We start from the raw sequence: 17766 nt of genomic DNA, 5'->3' as shown, positions 1-17766 counted from the left end.
TGGTCATAACTTTCCTTCCAAGCAGTAAGCGTCTTTTAATTTCATGGCTGCAGTCACCATCTACAGTGATTTTGGAGCCCATAAAAATCAAGTCTGACACTGTTTCCACTGTTTCCCCATCTATTTCCCATGAAGTGGTGGGACTGGATGCCATGATCTTCGTTTTCTGAGTGTTGAGATTTAAGCCAACTTTTTCACTCTCCACTTTCACCTTCATCAAGAGGCTTTTTAGTTCCTCTCACTTTCTGTCATAAGGGTGGTGTCATCTGCATATCTGAGGTTATTAATATTTCTCCCTGCAATCTTGATTCCAGCTTGTGTTTCTTCCAGTCCAGTGTTTCTCATGACATACTCTGCATATAAGTTAAATAAACAGGGTGACAATATACAGCCTTGACGTACTCCTTTTCCTATTTGGAACCAGTCTGTTGACCATGTCCAGTTCTAACTGTTGCTTCCTGACCTGTATGCAAATTTCTCAAGGGGCAGTTCAGGTGGTCTGATATTCCCATCTCTTTCAGAATTTTCCACAGTTTATTGTGATCCACACAGTCAAAAGATTTGGCATAGTCGATAAAGCGGAAATAGATGTTTTTCTGGAACTCTCTTGCTTTTTCCATGATCCAGCTGATGTTGGAAATTGATCTCTGGTTCCTCTGCCTTTTCTAAAATCAGCCTGAACATCAGGAAGTTCCCGGTTCACATATTGCTGAAGCCTGGCTTGGAGAATTTTGAGCATTACTTTAGTAGTGTGTGAGATGAGAGCAATTGTGCAGTAGTTTGAGCATTCTTTGGAATTGCCTTTCTTTGGGATTGGAATGAAAACTGACCTTTTCCAGTTCTGTGGCCACTGCTGAGTTTTCCAAATTTGCTGGCATATTGAGTGCAGCACTTTCATAGCATCATCTTTCAGGATTTGGAATAGTTCAACTGGAATTCCATCACCTCCACTAGATTTTTTCGTAGTGATGCTTTCTAAGGCCCACTTGACTTCACATTCCAGGATGTCTGGCTCTAGGTCAGTGATCACACCATCGTGATTATCTGGGTCATGAAGATCTTTTTGTACAGTTCTTCTGTGTATTCTCACCATCTCTTCTTAATATCTTCTGCTTCTGTTAGGTCCGTACAATTTCTGTCCTTTATCGAGCCCATCTTTGCATGAAATGTTCCTTTGGTATCTCTGATTTTCTTGAAGAGATCCATAGTCTTTCCCATTCTGTTGTTTTTCTCTGTTTCTTTGCACTGATCGCTGAAGGAGGCTTTCTTATCTCTTCTTGCTATTCTTTGGAACTCTGCATTCAGGTGTTTATATCTTTCCTTTTCTCCTTTGCTTTTCACTTCTCTTCTTTTCACAGCTATTTGTAAGGCCTCCCCAGACAGCATTTTGCTTTTCTGCATGTCTTTTCCATGGGGATGGTATTGATATTATATAATGTATAATGTAATATACATAATATATATTATTATGTATACATAATACATATTATATAATGCATAATATATTATATATAATAATAATTAATATTATATATGTTAAATAATGTTATTAATTATAATTATTAATATAGTTAATATTGATTATAATATAATATATATTATATTATATATATATATATATATATATTCCATTTCTCATGAAGTAATGGAATTACCATTATGGATCATAAATGATTTCTATTGTTTGGGCATTAGTATACTTGTAACTTGGTCTTCAGATATTTGTAAGCAGGCAATTATAATTGTCAGTAAAGAGATGCTACAATCCTATGTTAACATCTTTCATTCTAAGACCTCAATCAATGCCAGCATGATTGCAATTCTAGATGCAATCTTCATTGCAGGTCAGCATGAAGCAATTCTAGAAGATGGATCTTCTCCCCCAGTCCCATAGAAATGCAATGACACTGGACAATGGGGATTTGTAAGCAGTTCTTTTGTCCCTTTTCTGTTTGTTCATCTCTGTTTTCCTTAAACGTTAATCATAAAAATGGGATCTCTTGGTCACATTTATCCAAATTCCTGATTTCTGCTCTACTGAATGCACACAATGTCTTCTGTAACCTGTTGATTCATTTCCTGGATTAGAAGGAGTAACAATGCAGAATTAAGTAATTAAAAATGAGACTCTCTACCCCTAGCTTCCTCTTAGTAAATTTACAGGCAGATCTTGTTGGGTCATGAGAACCATGCAGGCCAGAGAACATCCAAATAATGATCAGAAATCATCAGCCTACATGCAACAGAAAATGATGAAGAACCTATCCTGCTACAGTGCTTATCTGACATTACTTCTTTCCCATTTAAAAACTGTCATGACAGAAGAAACTTTAGTGTTGGCCTGTGGACATCAGTGCACCTTCTTTCCAGATTACCTACTTTTCTGAATAAAGCATCTTTCCTTTCTACTGGTCCTTGCCCCTCAGTTATTAGCCTCTGAGTGGCCTGTGGTCAAATCTGAGTTCTGTATCATCTGGAAGGAAATGCCTAATGCCAGGAATTTCATAGTGTCTGGAGAACACTCATTAATTCACTCTTTCTAGAAATGTTCCTTTATTCACCAAAAAATCGTATGCTTCCCATTTAATTAAGTGGAAAAGGTACGTGAAAGTTATTCTTTTTTTTTTTTTTTAACCATTATCCATTTATTCAAAATATATCATCATTTGGGGTTCTAAACTCTAGATGAGAGGCTGGTAATGCAGAGATAATGTGTTTTGCTGAAAATTTTAACTCTCCTTTTAGGTTTGAAAGATTCATTAACCAAAAAAAAGCACTCATTATGCTCAATTAAGCAATTTCTTTAATAGAGATTATCTAACTTACAATATATAATCTTTAAAAGAAAACAAAATAGAACAGTAGAGGAGAGTTAACAGCACATACATCATTGAATTTAGTCGACTAACATCCAGAGTCAAATAGTGCTGTGACAGCAATGTGGAGTTCCAATCGGGAAAAGGTCCTAGGCAGTGCAACCATGCCAAAGGTCAGACTTGAAAACTGCATTTTTGGGGGTTCCTGCTTATAATCCCAGGCCACAAACTGATCTCCCCATCAGTTTGAGAGCAAATTGCATCTCTGATTTCATGTTAATCTTTTTTTTTACAATGCTATTTGTTTTACTTGGGAGTCAGGATTTTGTTAAGCCCTGGTTGGCCGGACTTCCCCCAGGGGCTCAAGAATTCCAAGACCTGCTCCCTTTCTTATCTACAGCGTCACTTGTCCTACTGTTAAGGATCAGTGCACTCTCAGCAGGAACAGAGTCAGGCAGGTCAGAAGCAAGGTCAGAGTCAGGTTCTGCTTCCTTGTCAGTGAAGCCTGAACAAGCCTACTTGAAATACTTCATCATAGTCCTGCCATAAATACATTATTGTTAGTATTAGTAGTTTATTAATTTTAAAAGTTTGTATGCATTGTGTTCAACTGACAACCTTATATAGAGTTTTGAGTCTCACTTTTCAGCAATTATACTATGAAGTATTTCCCTCTTATAAAAGTCTGCAAATAATGTTAAAAACATTATTGTCCCTTTATCTATTAGACATTTACATTGAAAACTTTAGGAAACAAAGAAAATAAAATGCTAATTAAAACAAATTTGAAATAATGCCAATCCAGATACTCAATTTGTTCCAACTATATTGCTGTCTTTATCTCATAATTCAAGGAAACTTAAAATTTCAATTACTGTTTTCTCTATGTAGCAAGACCTTTAATATAAATGAACGTGTATATTAATTTCCTAAAATATTTTAATCTAATTATGAATACTGGTTTGTAACCTGAATCTTTTGCCCAAAATATGTAACTATTTTCAGATTTTTGTAGTCTTAAAAACTTGACCTTTTATTGCTGCTGAGAAGAAATGACATATGCATATGTACAAATTTATATATACTGTTCATATTATTATTTATATGATCCATGTTTTAAAAGGCTCACCACTATGGTTTTAAACATGATATAAAGATGCAGTATAATTCAGTTATGAAAACCAATATTGAAAACAGGTCACCTGGGTCCTAATCCTTGCCCTGTCACTTACTAATCATATGACCTTGGGAAAGAGACAACCTTCTTGTGCTGGGATTTTCTCATCACTAAAGCTGAAATGAGAATATTGTAATTATCAGATTGCAGTTAGAAGAAACCAGTTCTGACTATTTCAGGCTTTGGAAGTCTAATATTTAAAATGGGTTGCATGATTATTTGATGGCTGAAAAGTCAATAAATCCATGCCAAGTAACCTGAATATTAATAGACCTGAGAAGCACCTTGCCCACTAGGACTGGGGGAAAAAAAAGTACCTCCTATCGGAAGAACCCAGGAGAAAACCTGTGGTAATGCATCATGGAATATGCAAATTGCAAACTTCCAGCAGCATCATCAAAGCACAAAAATATGGAAAGTGACGGTTTCAATGCTGAAAGACTATAGATAAATCATTAGTAATAATCCATCTCATATGGTTGGCATGACACAACTGTTTTAATAGCAAAGCCTGGCACAGGGTGAAAACTAAGTAAGTGTTGGCTAGTTTTGTTACTACTAATTCACTTAACCCACATCTTTCATTATTTCCCTCTTTGATTTTGTTCATCTGAATTCCAAAGTCCTATTAGCCACAGAAAAACAACACTCTGAAATCCCAGATGACATGGTATAGGAACTCTAGCTGTCATTTCCCTTTGATTGTGTTTACCTTTTCTTCCATAAGAATAGACTCCCATTTTAACTTCCTTACCAAACTAGCATTCTCGGTAGACTTTTTGCATCCTCTCTGTGGGCTACATGATTTCTTTCTACAAGAGTGTTTACAACTCTGGAATAACATTTTGAAAACAAGACGTGGCCCCTTTACTCTTGTTTTCTGCAACACAGCAACTGCAAAAGGAACTATGAAAGTGAATACATTTAACTGATGACAGAGTCAGGTTTTGGAGGTGGATAATGGGTGTTGAGCAGAGCAAAGAAGTATGGGACCCTTATATATTGCAGGGCTATAATCAGAAGTAGCTTAATTTGACTTTTATTTATAAATATCACTCTGGCATTGTTTGCAGGCTGCTTGGATGAGAAAGTCAAGAGAAGAATCAGGGTGAAGATTTAAGAAGCCATTGAAGCAATCTAGCTGAGAAATGGCTGTGGCCCAAACTATGATCATGTCAAGCAGCTTGATAGAAGAGAAAGATTCAAGATATATTTTGAAGAAACAAATGACATTAAATAATAATGGCTTCAGAAAAGGAAGAAAAGTATCTCATCTGTACCTCCATCTGTACCTTAATTTTATATAGTTCAATTGCATATTTTATACTGAAGGCTCCACTTTATATATAAAGAACCTAGTTTATTTACCTTTATTTGAAAATAGAAACAAATTCATAATTTTATTTTAGAAATAACAGTATGTAAAACACTTTGGGTTCATATTTTGACATACTCCAAAGTGTTTACAAGCTGTGCTACTGTACTACCTGAACTATGCTTCAGAGTAGTTACGAATCATAAAAATTTAAACATAGTCACCAATAATCTTGCAGCTTGGTTGGTTGTGATCAAATTTGACTGAAATGAAAGAAGTATCAGCATGTGTCACCAATTCATATTTAAGTGTCCATGAAGACTAGCGTGTTTTAAAGAGAGATGAATTCTGAATATTTCATTTGGGTTAAACTGCAGCATATATGTTGGATATAAAATTACCTATTTAAATTCACCTGTCCATTTCCATATTAGTAAATTCAAGAGAAAGACATATACGTACTAGAGGCAATTAATAACCAAGATACTTAGAACTTGGAATACATTGACAAGTTTGGAATAGATTGACTATATGTTTCAGTATAGTCAATTGTACTTCCTTTTGAGGGCCTAAGCTCTTTCTTTTTTTATGTAATATCCACAAACAAGGTAAATAATAGAAATATTTAAAGAATAACGTAGAGACTCTATCAAGCACTTACTTAAACAATAAAGAACTGGTCATAACTTCTGCAGGTTAAAGCAAAATTGAATTGTGCTAGGGCAGATAGAAATCTAATTGTTAGTCATTCAAAATCAGTCTATAAATTGGAGAAATGTGGTAAATAGCCTCTGATCTATAACACTGTTGCTACAGGCACCAATTGGAAATACAGAATAATGTTATCAAAACAAACTGAAAGTCTATAATCTATTCTGACAGATTTGTAAACAGAAGCAGGAAGAGTAAGCATGGAATCAACCACAACTAGTTCTTAGGAAATAAAGATGAAGATATACTGCAGTCAGCAGTGTTCCTTTCAAGATGTAAACATACTCGCTTTCTTCCAGAGTCTGCCATTCTACAGCATTAAACATGTTTAATTATCTATAAGTGTCAAAGGAAAGTAAAAACTCAACTAATTCAGACTAGTTCAATCTATTACATAAAATAATTAATACATTATAAATTTTGTATCATTATTTTGGAATAAATTGATACAATGACTTTAAGATTCCAACTTGAAGGAGAGGCCAATAAATTATTTACCTTATGATAGGAACCAATGTAATTTGTGATGCATCAAGACTTACTTCCACAAGCAGTAAAGAACTGGTCCAATCTTTCAAGTGAGATCATAAAATAAGATTAGAAATGACATTTCAATTTGTTTAGAATATCTGTGGAAAACATTAATGAAGGCAAAAAGACAAGAGATATGGCATTTATTTGGACAACTTTTCCATTGTACATGCTAGTTTCAGGTGGGGGTTCCAAGAAGCTAGGAGGCATATCATAACTTTGAATAAACTTAAAATCCTGGGGCCTGCTGAAGGGAGATCTAGCAATCTGTCCCATATCCAGGGCCCTGAGTTAGTCCATAAATGAACTGGACATACACATATAAGGATGAATTAAGACAATTGCAATTTTTATTTGGATTATGTGATGTGTGTTTGCAAGACGACCCAGAGGGATGGTATGGGGAGGGAGGAGGGAGGAGGGTTCAGGATGGGGAACACATGTATACCTGTGGCGGATTCATTTTGATATTTGGCAAAACTAATACAATTATGTAAAGTTTAAAAATAAAATAAAATTAGGAAAAAAAAAAAAAAGAATTCCTAATCACCTAACCAAAAAAAAAAAAGTTAAATCCTTTTTAAAGGAAAATAATACCATTTTAAGTTACAAGTTATATCCAATATTTTCATCATTATTATCCAAAAAGAGCAATTCATAACCAGACATTGGAAGAGACAAGACAATATGATGCATAAACAAGAATAATAACTATATATTGGAACAACTCATCGGGGACTCAGGTAAAAGCACTATCAGACATGGTATTTGAATTACTATGCTTAGTACACTGAGACAAGATTGAGAACTTACACAGGAACTGGAAAATATAAGGAACAACGAAATGGAAACTGAAAAACTGAAAGGTAGAAGAAATAAATTAAGAGTTCAATAGCTGACTAGGAACTACAAAAGAGGGATTTAGAAAACTGGGAGATACTTTTGAAAAAAATATTCAGAATGGGGAAAAGAAAGACAAAAGAATGGAGAATATAGATAAAGAGCATAAAGATGCAGGGTAACCAGCAAGATATCTAACCTTTGTGTAACATTCTTTTGAAAGAAAGGAGAGGGAGAATTCACAGGTGTGGTGATTATTGTAACCACAAGCTGAGTAAGGAAAAACAAGACAGAACAAAGCAAGCTACTTTTATTAACACGGAAGTAAAGTGCAAGGAAAAACAAATAAACAAAAAATTAAACTTCAAATAGGATACATACTTTTAAAGGACCAGAAATTAGACTGGCATGTGACTTTGTAGCACAAACACTGCAAGCCTGAAAACTGTTTAGAACCCCAGTGGACTATTAGAATGATCAGAAGGAATAAAAAGAAGAAAACAACAATAGCATATATGTAAAACCTGTACAAAGGCAGAAAAAGTGGTCATAGACATTGGAATTTTTCTGGGAATAAATAAAATAAATAATTTATGTTAGAATCTGATGAATCAAATGTTTATGTTGTATCTCGAGGGTAACGAATAAATGAATATTTTAAGAGTATGTAATTATCATCATACTAGAAGATAAGCATTATAATAATAAATAAACAAAACTCTGTGAACTAAAAATAAAGTAATAAATAATCAAAAATACATGAAATAAGTGGGCAAAGTAAAATTCAATGCAAAGAGAATATATTAGAGTTAATATTTTAATTTTCAAATTAAATATAAATGCAGCATAAAAACTAAGACTGAGTAAAAGCTATATGCTTCATTTAAAAATATCTAAAACTTTCAGTTCAGTTCAGTTCAGTCGCTCAGTCATGTCCAACTCTTTGTGACCCATGAATCGCAGCACACCAGGCCTCCCTGTCCATCACCAACTGCCGGGGACCAGCCCCGGCTGAACCAGGGTATTCGAAGGAGAGACGGCGTAGGCGAAGATCAGGAAACAATTGCTTAATTAAACGTTAATTAAGGATATAAAGAGTAATAGAATGAGGATAGCTCAGTAAAATTCAGTGAAGAAAAGAGGCTGAAATAAGGATAGCTCAGTAGGAAAATTCACTGAAGAAAAGAGACTGAATAAAATTCCAAAGCAGGGAATTAATGTCACCTACGAAGGCCGCAGGCGTCCTCCCGTTCTCCCGAAGGAGAGGAGACACTAAGGCCTCCCCGGTCGGATCTTAGAAGCCCAGGCAAAATTAGTAGGCTTGACAAGCTTCCCTGCCTCAGAGGAAAAATTCAGCTAGAAGGTGAAAGAAAGAACGACATGGGGACACCAAATTCCGGTGAACAAAAGGAGATACTTTATTTTCCAAAGCAGTTTTATACCTTAAGTTGTGCATAGAGGATAATGGGGGAAGGGGTAGAGGCATGCAAAGACAGCAGTTCCTGATCCTTATCGAAGTCAGGCTTTCAAACTTATCATATGCAAAAGTTTAGGTGATTTACATCATCTTCTGGCCAGGAAGCCTGTTAACATTTTAAGAAACTTATTTTTCTCTAAAGGTGATTATTTTAAAGTCAGGCGCCAGCCTCCAAAAAGCATTGGAGAAAGTTGCATTCCTATAGGGCAAAGGTGAGGTGGGCTCAATCAAGAAAAGAATTAACTCAAGGGTCCAAGATTACAAACATTGAGGCGACTGCTTACATTTCTATACACCCATTATATCAATCAATACACCGCCAAGGACACAGTAGGTAAGGGATATGGAGACTTAGCAGCAAACATTGGCCCAACAAGTGAAAAACCCTTCACCAATACAATTTCTAATCAATCTTTTAACTACTCAAAGGAATCTGTGTTTAGACAGTTTAGAACATCTCCTGCCTCTCACAGTTGGGAGGCTCTGAACAATCACATGTTGCCGGAAAAAACCTATTCAGGCAGGCTAGAGGACTTCCAAAGGAGTTTGTAGGTTGAAACACTGTCACACCCAAGAATTATTAACTGGAGCTGTAAGCTAACTCTTTTTTCAGAGAGAGGTAGTGGGGGACAGCCCCCCGTAAAGTCAGAGGTGTAGGTGACAGCACAAAGCAGAAAGTAGGCAGACTCTGGTTTTGGGGGTAGATTCCTCGAGAATTTCCAGGGAGACTCCTGAGGCTTGATCCCGCCTTTGCGTATGCCGAGCCTCCTTCCTCATGACCTTTGTCATGGGCGGAGTTCCTCACGCTGGCTACCGGCAGTGATAGAATTCCAGTTGAGCTATTCCAGATCCTGAAAAGTGCTGCACTCAATATGCAATATGCACTCAATATGCAATATGCCGGCTCCCGGCAACCAACTCCCGGAGTTCACTCAGACTCACGTCCATCGAGTCAGTGATGCCATCCAGCCATCTCATCCTCTGTCGTCCCCTTCTCCTCCTGCCCGCAATCCCTCCCAGCATCAGAGTCTTTTCCAATGAGTCAACTCTTCGCACGAGGTGGCCAAAGTACTGGAGTTTCAGCTTCAGCATCATTCCCTCCAAAGAAATCCCAGGGCTGATCTTCAGAATGGACTGGTTGGATCTCCTTGCAGTCCAAGGGACTCTCAAGAGTCCTCTCCAACACCACAGTTCAAAGGCATCAATTCTTCGGCGCTCAGCTTTCTTCACAGTCCAACTCTCACATCCATTCATGACCGCTGGAAAAACTATAGCCTTGACTGGATGGACCTTTGTTGGCAAAGTAATGTCTCTGCTTTTGAATATGCTATCTAGGTCGGTCATAACTTTTCTTCCAAGGAGTAAGCGTCTTTTAATTTCATGGCTGCAATCACCATCTGCAGTAATTTTGGAGGCCCCCAAAATAAAGTCTGACACTGTTTCCACTGTTTTCCCATCTATTTCTCAAGAAGTGATGGGTCCAGATGCCATGATCTTTGCTTTCTGAATGTTGAGTTTTAAGCCAACTTTTTCACTCTCCACTTTCACCTTCATCAAGAGGCTTTTTAGTTCCTCTTCACTTTCTGCCATAAGGGTGGTGTCATCTGCATATCTGAGGTTATTGATATTTCTCCCGGCAATCTTGATTCCAGCTTGTGCTTCTTCCAGCCCAGCATTTCTCATGATGTACTCTGCATATAAGTTACATAAGCAGGGTGACAATATACAGCCTTTACGTACTCCTTTTCCTATTTGGAACCAGTCTGTTGTTCCATGTCCAGTTCTAACTGTTGCTTCCTGACCTTCATACAAATTTCTCAAGCGGCAGGTCAGGTGGTCTGGTATTCCCATCTCTTTCAGAAAAACTTTAAGGATATAAAAATCATGAAAGTGAAAGAATTAAGATGCATGTGTCTGAAAAACCCAATGCTCATAAAAAATATATATACTTATATAAGGCATTGATATCAAAGTAAAATATATTAAATTTAAAATTTTAATAGAAATAAATATATATAATAACATCATAATAAAGTTTCAAATCGCCAGAAAGATAAACCAATTCTAAATTCTGTGTGCACCTGATAATAAGCTCCATACTATAAAAAGAAATAATATACAAAATTGAAGAAGAAATATATACTTAATTTCTTAATCAGATTGGGAGATTTTCACGTCTCTTCCAGTATGAAATAATTCAATGCAATAAAATTCCAAGATGACTGAGGATTTATACAACCTGACTGAAAAAACAGGGTATTTGATACTAAGGGACACTGCTCCCCACACCGTTGAATTCACAGATTTCACATACACATTTACCATAGACTAGATAATAATGCAGACCTCAACAAACAGTGATTTCAATCCTGTAGAGTATGACATCTGACTAAAGTTCAGGTAGAAATTAATTATTAAGAAAGGTGACGAGGAGGAAAAAGAGCAGAGAAAGCAAAGATAAACAGTGGTCCACATGTTCCCACTATTTCCTTCTCATCTCTGTGCTCCAGGAGCACGCTATTAATTGTCTTAAAAGTTTTCTGTTTGCAATTCTTTCTTCGAACTTATAGCTATTTTTTTTTTTTAAACACACTCTAATAGATTTATACAACAGAGAGAATGAAAGATCAAGCTTGTCCAAAGGATAGAGGGACTAATCTGAAAGAATTAAGGCAAAAGTTGGAAAAAATTTAACAACAAAATAAATAATAATAGTTCTATCTATTAACACAATGAACATATAAAATATCTATGAGTTTATATTGATATAAATACATATATGATGGAATAAATTGCAATTGAAGGAAAAGGTACATTTCTTCCTTGCTGAAAAACTGTGATCAATGATTGTAGAAGGAATGATGGAACTAGAAAATCACCAGTAGAACATCACAGTAATAATTATTTCAGGCAAGATTCATAGATCATTGGCAAAATTAGTGATGAACTTCAAGATACAGTATAGCTGCATCACCCCAATTTATCTCTTAAACTATTTTTTTTTAAACTTCTATGGAGGTTCTAACATGTGTACACAAATTATTGCAATTCCTCCCTTCAAGAATGGGCAGAAGAAACAGCAGAGAGAAGCCTGCAAATGCCACTTCAACTATGTAATCAGAGCTCACACACCAGTAACAGGCTATGTTGCTTTATGTCCATGTCATTTTTACCAAAAAACCATAACCCAAACTTGTTATGAGAAAACATCAGGCAAACCTAAACTGAGGTACCATCTATAAAATATCTGACACTTAACCTTTCAAAGTGTGAAGGCAATGAAAGTCAAGATGGTTACAAAGGGCAGGAGACCAAGCAGACACAACCACTTAAAGTAGCACAGTATTTATATAATGCAACAAGAAACTAGGGCACTTCCCAGAACAGACTGTGTCCCCCCATAGCCTCTGCCTGCATCTTGTTTGTAGAAAAACTTTGGCCTCCTATGTTTTCCATAAGTTTCAAAGAGTATTAATCAGAGAAATGAGCAAACGCAGACACAAAGGAAAACAGTAAAATGAGACAAAATAAAAATGGTTTAGTTAGCCCCAGCAGATGGAAGAAGTTAACTATACTGCCCACAAGCAGGAAGCCTACAAACCTACCAGAACCAGAAGGCTGATGCTGCTGATCTTATTACCTCAGCACCAACCAATCAGAAGAATGTCCACAAGCTGATCAAATACCACACAACCCCACCTCCCTCCCCCAGTCTTTTAAAATCTTTCCCTGAAAGTCTTTAGAAAGTTCTGTATGTTTTGAGCACTATCTGCCTTGCCTCCTTGCTTGGCTCCAGCAATAATCATTGCATGTTCCTTCACCATAATCTTGTGTCAGTAGATTGGCTTTATTGCAAAAGGGTGAGCAGATGCATGTTTGGGTTGATAACACTTTGAATTGTATCCCACAACAGGAATGTAAATCACTAGGGAAAATCCTGTGAAATCTGAGTGAAATTAGTAGTTTAGTTAGTAATGCTGTACCAGCTTAAATTATGTGGGTTTGCTAAACACATGACATTTACATAATATGTTAACATTAGGGGAAGCTGGGTAAAGAGTATATAAAAACTCTTAGTACTCTCTTTGCAAATCTTCTATAAATAAAATTATTTCAAAATGAAAAGTTTAAAAGTAAAAAAAAAAAAGAGGATTAAAGGTATATCATGGGCTTCCCAGGTGGTGCTACTGGTAAAGAACCTGCCTGCCAATACAGGAAACATAAGAGACGAGGATTTGATCCCTGGATCTGGAAGATCCCCTAGAGAAGGGAATGGCAATCCACTCCAGTATTCTTGCCTAGAGAATCCCCATGGACAACAGAGCCTGGGTGATTTACAGTCCATAGGGTCGCAAAGAGGCAGACATCACTCAAGCGACTTAATACACACAATGTCATAAATAAGTATATAATAGTTGCAGTAGTGTCATATTAAAAGACTCTAGAGTTCTGATTAAGTTTTCCTTCCTCTCATAGCCTATATTTATAAATTAAAACTACTTTCCATACCCCAGAAAACACTGGGAAGGGTATGCTGCAAAATGTGCACATTTAAATTTCATATAAGAATTAATATATCAGAATTAAATATTGGATAATTTCTTTCATATACTAATTATCAAGTAAGAATGACACACATTAATTTACTTTTTAATTTAAATTTATTTATTTTAATTAGAGGCTAATTACTTTACAATATTGTATTGGTTTTGCCATACATCAACATGAATCCACCATGGGTGTACACATTAATTTATACCATTAAAAGTGTTATAGTTTGATGAGAAAGTGTAAATGTGCTTATACTTTCTAGATTATTAAAACACAAATGAAACATTTCCAAACATTCCAAAATGCCAACAGTTTATGAATGCATTTACATGTTATACAGTGAGATAACTTACTCATCATTTTAAATACCTATTTTTGTTACATATATTATTTATAGATTATTCTTTCTAGACACTTGGGAAAAATATCTGAAATGTATTAACTTTAGATTAATCATTTGTCCTGTTTAATCTATTTTCACAATTGAAAAACTGAATTAAAATTTTTTCTTACCTAAACAAAAGGTGGTTTGAAAGGAAAGCTCAGGATACTTTTAAAATATACTTGGGAAAAACTCCATTTCCAATATGGAAAAAATGGGGAGATTTGTTTTTAAAAAAACTCACTATCAAAATAAAATACATACCTTTTGAGACTGGTAGTGAGAAATGTATTAATTTAGTCTTTTGGAAAGTGCCATTTAAAATATTATCATTTTATCCTAAGTTAAAATTAATAACTTATGATTTAAATATTATGTAACTCAAATACAAAACACCATCAACCACTTTAACACATTTTCAGTGTCACATTACTCAGAGCATTTTCCCCAGATGATGGCTAAAATAATGCTAGATATATAATTTTCTTCAAAGCGTATATATGGATTGCATTCTCATATCTCTTGTACTAGGAAAAAATGCACAAAAGTATAAAAAGCCTTCAAATATCTACAGATAATTTTCATTGCAATACTGTATTAGAACTGTTTTCAAAACTCAATAATGAAGTATCAGTTAATGGAAACACAAGCTGGAATCAAGATTGCCAGGAGAAATATCAATAACCCCAGATATGCAGATGACACCACCCTTATGGCAGAAAGTGAAGAGGAACTAAAAAGCCTCTTGATGAAGGTGAAAGTGGAGAGTGAAAAAGTTGGCTTAAAGCTCAACATTCAGAAAATGAAGATGATGGCATCTGGTCCCATCTCTTCATGGGAAATAGATGGGGAAACAGTGTTAGACTTTATTTTTGGGGGGGGCTCCAAAATCACTGCAGATGGTGACTACAGCCATGAATTTAAAAGATGCTTACTCCTTGGCAGGAAAGTTATGACCAACCTAGATAGCATATTGAAAAGCAGAGACATTACTTTGCCAACAAAGGTTCGTCTAGTCAAGGCTATGGTTTTTCCTGTGGTCGTGTATGGATGTGAGAGTTGGACTGTGAAGAAGGCTGAGCGCCGAAGAATTGATGCTTTTGAACTGTGGTGTTGGATAAGACTCTTGAGAGTCCCTTGGACTGCCAGGAGATCCAACCAGTCCATTCTGAAGGAGATCAGCCCTGGGATTTCTTTGGAAGGAATGATGCTAAAGCTGAAACTCCAGTACTCTGGCCACCTCATGCAAACAGTTGACTCATTAGAAAAGACTCTGATGCTGGGAGGGGTTGGGGGCAGGAGGAGAAGAGAACGACAGAGAATGAGATGGCTGGATGGCATCACTGACTTGATGGACTTGAGTCTGATTGAACTCCAGGAGTTGGTGATGGACAGGGAGGCCTAGCGTGCTGCAGTTCATGGGGTTGCAAAGAGTTGGACACAACTGAGCGACTGAACTCAACTCAACTGAACTGAATGTGAAATCAGAATTATTAAATCTTTCAAGATATATCCAAAGTTTTAAATGCAATATGTATTAAGTAATTGTAGTTTTGCCGTATTTTCTCAAAGTAACACACACACACACACAGAAAAATAATATTCCAGCTATATACTTTTGCATACAATGTTTTAAGATAACTCCTAATACAATTAATATCTTGGCAAGTTGGAGACTGCCCACCTAATGTTGAAATCTTCAATAAATTAGAATGTGGCAATAAGTCAGTGAAGGCAATGGCACCCCACTCCAGTACTCTTGCCTGGAAAATCCCATAGATGGAGGAGCCTGGTCGTGAAGAGTTGGACACGACTGAGCGACTTCACTTTGACTTTTCACTTTCATGCACTGGAGAAGGAAATGGCAACCCACTCCAGTGTTCTTGCCTGGAGAATCCCAGGGACAGGGGAGCCTGGTGGGCTGCCGTCTATGGGGTCGCACAGAGTCGGACACGACTGAAGCTACTTAGCAGCAGCAGCAGCAGACATTTTCAATACAGGAATTCAAACATGAGCATGACTTGAAAGACTACATATCCTGTTTTGTATTTTGTAGAGAATATACTGTAAACATAGATGTGAATCGCAAAGGCCTTTTTTTTTTTTTTTTTTAGTAGCAGAACACAGATTTTGTTATTAGTTTTTCCAGTGCAGTTGATTATACAGTTTTATGAAAATGTTACCCAAATGGTGTGATTAAATGCCAAGTGTTAATGGTTTTTTTGGTTTGTTTGTGTGTTTCTCTTTTCTGTGCCTGCTTTTAATAGATGAAAGATTTACAAAGGCCATTTTTGAGGATGTTTCTGTTTGTAAATCTCCAACAACTGCACCATGTTTGGGATGTGTTTCCTCACACCTATAGCTGTCTGGTCAGGTCACTGATCCATTGTGATTTTTGTTTTGTTTTGTTTTCAATCTGCTTTGGAGTTAATTAAGAGGAGGCTTCTGTGCTATGGGATCAGAATTTACTACTTATATAAAATCATTATTGGGTCCTTGATAGTAATTGTTCTCATTTTATGTGTTCAGTCAGTGTTTATATTCAACAAGAGGTAAAAGAACTGAACCCCTGCATTCCCACCATCTCCTTCCCATGGACATTTTCAGGAAGGCCCTTGGAAGAGAGTACATCCCATGGCCTGATCTATTTGCTAATGGAGCTCAATGTTCTACCCCTAAGGTTCCAGAGCCCAAGCTTCTCATACTAATTTCACTAACTTTGGTAATAGGTTTTTAAAATGTTTATACTTTATACTGCTGAAATTACATTTTCTTAATGGAACAGTGTGAGCTTCATACCCATTCCTCAAAGATTCCAGCCTCAGAAGCATTTCAAGTCAAGAATCCAACTTGAACAAAACTGATGATTTCAAGATTTGAAACCTTGAAAAAAATCTGATGGTGAGCCAATTTTTTTTTTAACTTTAATATAAGGATTCCATTTTATGCTAAATTAACATTTCTGAAGAAGGGGCAATTAGGTAGGTGGGTTTAGTTTCTCAGTTGTGTTCCATTCTTCCAACTGCATGGACTGTAACCCACTAGGGTCCTCTGTCCATGGGAGAATACTGGAGTGAATTGCCATTTCCTTCTCCAGGGGATCTTTCTGACCCAGGGATTGAACTTGCATCCCCTTCATTGAAGGCAGACTCTTTACTAACTGAGCCAGCAGGGAGGCTGGTGAAGAAGGGGTGGTTACTTATTACTTTAATTCCATGGTACCAATGAAGTATAACATGAACATGCCCAGGAAATACGCCTCATTTTAAATGTGATAAACTGATTATAAATTTCTTATGCATATTTACTGTGCATGTTAACTTGTTTTACATGACTCGTCAGTACACAGAAAAGTAACTTTAAAAAGATGCTTTTATTCTGCACATTAACCACAAAGGACAATAAAAAAATAATTTTAAATATTTTTTCTATTTTTTTGCAAATGTAAGTTTTAAGTATAAAACTTCTTTAATATTCTCCTTGAAGAATATTGAATCCAAGTAGACAATGAATTCTGCATCCCAGTCACTAAACACCATTTCTTAACATTTTTTAGGAAAAAAAAAAAAAAAGTTAATTTGCTTGTCAGAGATACCCATAAGGTGAAATGTTTAGAGCACACGATTTAAAATAGTTTTTGTATAGACATTCTATATTATTTATCTATCTATTTTTGCATCTCTAAGAGTAATAAAACATTAATAACATTATTATCAGATGCAAGCAGTAGTTATTTGTGTTGGTAAGATAATTTTCAAGAATATTTTGCATATGCTACTTTCCCTGGACTGTAAGATCCCACTTTACACAATTTGCTTCCAATGTTCAACCCTGGAAAATCTGCCTAACGTCTCTTTTTCTTCATTTCACTATTTGGAGAAGAAAGACAAATGCACCTATATTAAAAGGCTGCAGTTATTAGACAAAGAAAAAAAAATTAAAAATATATAAAGCAACAAGAACAGC

Source organism: Bos taurus, chromosome 4 (assembly GCF_002263795.3).
Source record: "Bos taurus isolate L1 Dominette 01449 registration number 42190680 breed Hereford chromosome 4, ARS-UCD2.0, whole genome shotgun sequence".
Taxonomy (NCBI): domain Eukaryota; kingdom Metazoa; phylum Chordata; class Mammalia; order Artiodactyla; family Bovidae; genus Bos; species Bos taurus.
This window is presented reverse-complemented; position numbering follows the sequence as displayed.